This window comes from Furipterus horrens, unplaced genomic scaffold, assembly GCF_987537825.1.
Source record: "Furipterus horrens unplaced genomic scaffold, mFurHor1.1.pri manual_scaffold_1, whole genome shotgun sequence".
Taxonomy (NCBI): Eukaryota; Metazoa; Chordata; class Mammalia; order Chiroptera; family Furipteridae; genus Furipterus; species Furipterus horrens.
In genome coordinates, this window is record NW_028327171.1 from 80,016,460 (window position 1) to 80,022,410 (window position 5,951).

Sequence of the window (5,951 nt, forward strand, 5' to 3'; positions counted from 1 at the left end):
GAAGAAATAGATGAATAAGTGGCAAAGCAATGTTATTCTAATAGGAACATTCTGATTGTTAATATCTTATTTTAATGAATAACAGAATTTTAAATAGTCTGATGAACATATTAATTGCACAAAAGGTCATATGTCTATAGGCCCAGGTTACTATGTTTTTTGTACTTTTAGGGAGAGTAACTTTTAAATCATCTGTAGTGTGTTGTACCTAGTAATTGTTGCTTTAAAACTGCAAAGCTCTGAAACAATGTTAACAGAGCTCTAATTCTTATACTAGATGTACCAAATAATTTTTTTTTCAATGCGACTTTTTAATGCAACCAGTGTCCTATGTCACTGACATGGTAATAGCAGTTCAGGACATGCTTTTTAGTAATTATCCATGGAATAAATCTTGTTAGGTTAAAACTCTAATCATTTCTATTGCTACTCTACCCTATTTTTAAAGTATATTTTATTGATTATGTTGTTAAAGTAGTTCCATTTCTTCCCCTTTGCTCCCCTCTGTCCAGTACCCCCCTTCCTTCTACCATGCTTAGTTCATGTCCATGGGTTGTGCATCTAAGTTCTTTTGCTTCACCCTTTCCTATATTATTCTTAACTCCCCCCTGTCTATTTTGTACCAACCAATTATGCTTCTTAGTCCCTGCACCATTTGCCCATTTCTCCCCCTCCCCCACCCAGCTGCTAACCCTCCAAATGATCCCCATACCTATGAATCTGTTTCTATTATGGTTTGCTTAGTTGGATTTTGGTTTTATTTTTTAGATTCACTTGTTGATAGTTGTGAGTTTGTTGTCATTTAGTGTTCATAGTTTTAATCTTCTTTTTCTTAAGTAAGTCCCTTTGACATTTCATATAATAATGGCTTGGTGATGATGAACTCCTTTAGCTTCACCTTGTCTGGGAAGCACTTCATTTGCCCTTCCATTCCAAATGATAGCTTTGCTGGATAGTGTAATCTTGGTTGTAGGTTGCTTTTCATCACAATGAATACTACTTGCCAGTCTGTTCTTGCCTACAAAGTGTCTTCTCAGAAATCAGCTGATAGTCCTACAGGCATCCCCTTGTAGGCAACTCTCTACCTCTCTCTTGCCACCCCTAGGACTCTCTCTTTATCTTTCACCTTTGGCATCTCAGTCATGATGCGTCCTGATATGGTCCCATCTGGGTCCAGCTTGCCCAGGACCCTCCATGTCTCCCGGACCTGTATGTCCATTTTCTTCTCAAAATTTGGTAAGTTTTTCTCATTTTTTTCAATACTTGCTTCCTCATTCTGCTCTAGTTGACTCTTTTTTTCTTCTTTATGTTCCAAATCATTGATTTGAACCCCAGTTTCCTTTCTTTCACCATTAGTTTTTTGTGAATTTTCCTTCGTTTCACTTAGCATAGCCTTCACTTCTTCTCTTATGCATTTGCCGTACTTGAGCATATCTGTCAAGCCTGTGAGCACCTTTATCACCAGAGTTTTAAACTCTGCATCTGTTAGGTTGGCTATCTCCTTGTCGCTTAGTTCTCCCACTGGAACCTTGATCCTTTTCCCCTTTTGGGTCATACTTCTCTGTCTCCTCATTCTGACAGGCTCCTGTGTTTGCCTTCGTGTCCCAGGTACAGCTGTCACTCCTGTTATGTTGTAAGGGCAGAACCTTAGGGATTTGTAAGGACGACCCATTTCACCACGTTGTGGCACTGTATGTGGGGGAGGGGTCCAAGAGGGAAAAATGCCACCTGCCCAGCACTTACCCCTTTTCCAGGCACCTCTCTCACTTCTGCACTGGACTGGAACCCCTTCTAGCTGTTGCCCTGGCCATTGTTTCCAGAATGGGTGGGCCTGTGGACATTCTAGGACCATGGGGGCTCTTTAAACAAGCGGACTCCACTGAGACCGGCAGTATCTCCCTCCACCCCAACCCCCACTAGTCCGCATAGTCAGAAGCAATGAGGCTTGATTTTCCGTGGTGCTGGAACCATGGGCTGTGAGGTCCGGTGAAGAGCTGGGAACACTCTCTAGGTGTTCTTCCTGACTTTTTGAAATGTGTAACTGTGCTTTCTGCTGCCCTGCCACCGCCAGCCACTGCTGCTGCCACCACACCTCATCCTCTCCACCCCGGCTCCTTCCCCTCTACCTGTCTAGATGAGTGTTTCTTCTTTATATCTTTGTTTGCTGGACCTCCATGCAGTTTGATTTTCTGGAACTTCTGGTTGTTTCTAGTTTTGAGGTAGTTGTATTCCTTCTTAGTTGTGGAGGGAGATGCAGCGTGTCTGTCTATGCCTCCATCTTAGCCAGAAGTCTCTACCCTATTTTTAACCTTTAATTTTTTAATACCAAACAAAAAAAGAAAAATGTTGGCAGATAGAAACTTTTTCTTTGTGAGGGGGAGAAATGGGGGAAAATGGGACAACTGTAATAGAAAAACAATAAATAAGTAAATAATTTTAAAAAAAGAACAAATGCTCTAGTCATAGTCAAATTAGTGTGTCTTCAAAATTTTCTCCTTATTCTAGTCATATAAAAAAATGGTAAAATTCTATAAGAGGATGGTGGACAAAAATTATAAATTATCAATGGATAGCTCCAAAGTACAACAAATTAATAATTTTCAGTGATTTAATTGCATGTTTAATTTTACATATTTTATACCTAATAGTTTAATTCATATAATTTTATATTTTATTCTCATGATTAGCTGTACAAACTGCTATTTAAAGTATATGTTATTTTATATTGTTGTCATTGCTATTTTTCTTCAAAGCAAACTCTTCCTATAAAATAGTTATATTTATCTTTGCAGTTTCAGAACGTTAGTAATATGTGGTTTGTAGTGTTGGAGACAGTTTTATGGACAGTGTTATAATATATGTCAAATTTTTCACATGTGCTGTAGGTCATCCAGAAGAATTCTATCAGCAAAACTACATCATAAAGACACCAATAAATGATAAGTCAAAGGAAGAAAGAATTGGGAGCAGACCAACTCTCTTTTTGCACAAATATTTCTAGTTTTGAGTATTTATTCTCACAAATAGAAAAACTTCAGGACTATTAAATAAAGGATGACCAAAATCAGCAAACAGTAGTATACTGCAGTGAATTATTCTCTAAGTGCATACATTAGAGATTGTGTTTTTGGAATTTATAAGAGGATTTATATAAATTAAAAATTCAGGTTTTATAAATTTGCCAAATCAACAAATTCCCATTAAAATATATTCAATGTTATATATAAAATAAAAATCCTTAGAAGTTAAATGATTGGGAAACTTTTTTATAATTAAAATAAATGGCAAATAATACTTGCTGGGTAGCTCAGTTGGTTAGAGCATTCTCCCATGCACTAAAGGATGGAGGGTTACATTTATCGTCAGGGCACACATACCTAGGTTGTGGGTTTGATCCCTAGTCAGAGTGCATACAGGAGGCAACCACTCAATGTTTCTCCTCTTTAAAAGGGATATATGGTATTATGTACATGATCATGGACTCTAATTCTGCCACATGGCATACCTTCAAGAAGCTGCCAGTCAGTTAGAGAAATAGAAGAGCCTTTTGAAGATATTGCTGTGATGCCAGCTTGAAGATGATTCCTGATAGAATCAGCCATGTGGGGCTATGCTCCAATAAGTAGAACACAAGATCTGGTAACTGAGGAACTAAAGTGTTAGGGGAGAGAGGTTCTGTTTACAATCATTCCTTGTAATGCATTGAGGGATTTTTGCTCCCTGTCTCTGTATTGTTGGCTAAGAAGATTTAGTTTTTGTTTCCCACAGGTAAATATCTTCCATGAGTGGACAATTTATCTCATCTCTTAACCTTCTGCATATGGCCAATTAACTTCTCAGTGAAAAGATAACAATTATTACAATGAAAGAAAGCAGCTAATAAACCTCCTTTATTGTTTTCAAAGGAGGATTCCCACATGGCCTAAACATCTTCATTCTATATAGTTGTGGATGGCAACAGATGTGAGGATCACAGTTTATTTGAGTTTATGACTTGTTTGCTGCTGTGCTTCAGATTTCAGTTATATATATATATATAACTGGCTGGTTTAGCTCAGTGGATTGAGCGTCGGCCTGCGAGCTAAGTGTCGCTGGTTCGATCTTCCAGTCAGGGTACATCAGAGAAGGAAAACTGACTCCAAAAAACCTCCGCTGCCTTGCGGCATACCTCTTCAGGGGAAAGGCTAAGGGAGTAAACCCCGACAGAAAATCCGGAGCCGGAGTCCCTAAGGCGGTTTGACGTTGTAGTCAACACCGGCAACTCCTGCGGCGCACCTGAACCCAAGCTGTATCGACTCCGTCTTTCCCTTGGACCCTTCAGCTGCGAAGAGAGGGGGGGGTCTGCTGCATGGGCAACAGCAGACCCTCCATATTACCCTGCCCAGGCTCTGTAGCTTCAGCGTCATCACAAGATGTCGATTCAACACGGGAGGAGACAGATACCATGTCACTCCCGAGTCGGACTGCACAGCCATTCTCGGCGGTGCAGATAGACTCTTAAGAAGCTACACCATCGTCTCTCGAGACGGACGGCTGCCGACGACGATATATATATGTGTGTGTGTGTGTGTGTGTGTGTTTATCCTCACATGAGGATAGCTTATTGATTTTAGAGATATGGGAAGGAAGGGATAGAGATACAGAATCATCAATGTGAGAGAGGAACATCGATTGGTTGCTTCTCATACCCAGCCCATCCAGGACCAAACCCAAAACCTAGGAATGTACCCTGACCAGGAATGGAATCTGCCACTCAGTTCACAGGATGATGCTCCAATCTACTGAACCACACTGTCAGGAGGAGATTTCAGTTATATTTTCAAGAGAGAAATCAAGTGTGGCAAATGAAACAAACTGTTGGATTGGCCAAAACAGTTCATTTAGTATTTTTCTGTAAAATAAAACATGTTTTTCATTTTTATCAATAAATTTATTGATTTAGATTTTGAATATTGGATACCTCCCACTATTGGCTTCTAGAGGGCAGAGGCCAGGGATGCTGCTAAATATCTTCCAATGCATAAGACAGTCCCACAGCATATAATTATTTGGCCAAAATATGAATAATACCAAGAAACTTCACAAACCAATTTTGACACATTTAATCAGTCATGCCATCTTCTTCATACAGCGCACAAAGCTTTTATTTTTTGTGTTTCAGTAGTGTTTTTACCTTTCTTAATAAAGTATTATATACCAAAAATGATGCATATATTCTTCCATCTTCATTATTAAAACGGCTACACAAAAATTGACCAATTTTGATATTTTTTATTATTTTTATTTTTATTTTTTTACATAGCCACTAACCTGGTGATTGACTTTGCCATAGTGGGGCCACAGTCAGTGAATAAGGCCAGCAATTGCTCTTCGAGGACTCTAGCACACTAAGGCAATAGCTGATACCCAAGCGTGACTCTAGCCTCGATTGATTCTTTTTCTTAAATGCACACTAATGTGATAACTGTCACAATACAATACAATGGTTTTGATTGAATTTAAAGACAACTGAGCACTACTAGAATCATTATATGGAAAAAACAAAATGACCTTTCTGGCCAACACAATAATATGATTTTTCCATATTATGTTAGTTTTGTAGCTATTAGAAAACTTCAACAATTAAAGATAAGGGGAACAAAAAGAAGATGGTGGAGGAGTAAGTGGAAGCTACACTAACCTCCTCCTAGAACTTGTCTGGATTTACAACGTAATTTTGGAGAAATCATCTGGAATAACCAACCAAACACTAGCTGGAGAGAAGTCTTATAAGCACGGAGAGACAGAAAAGGCCACTACATCACAATGTGACCGGTAGGGAGTGCGGAGACGCAGAAGGGCTGGCTGGGCTCACACGGCTGGCAGCTGAAGGGACTGAGAAACAGCTCAGCAGCTGGGGATTCCCCCTGAGAAGGGCAGGGTCTAAACACCCAGCTGAGCTTCCCAGCCTA

General features: G+C 39.5%; 1 non-coding gene across 1 annotated transcript; it reads right to left on the reverse strand.

The window, feature by feature from the left end:
* Positions 1 to 5,297: 5,297 nt before the first annotated feature.
* On the reverse strand, positions 5,298 to 5,429 carry LOC150021346 (small nucleolar RNA SNORA3/SNORA45 family). Its single transcript, XR_016513656.1, has one exon. It is a non-coding gene; the product is annotated as a small nucleolar RNA SNORA3/SNORA45 family (small nucleolar RNA).
* Positions 5,430 to 5,951: the final 522 nt, after the last annotated feature.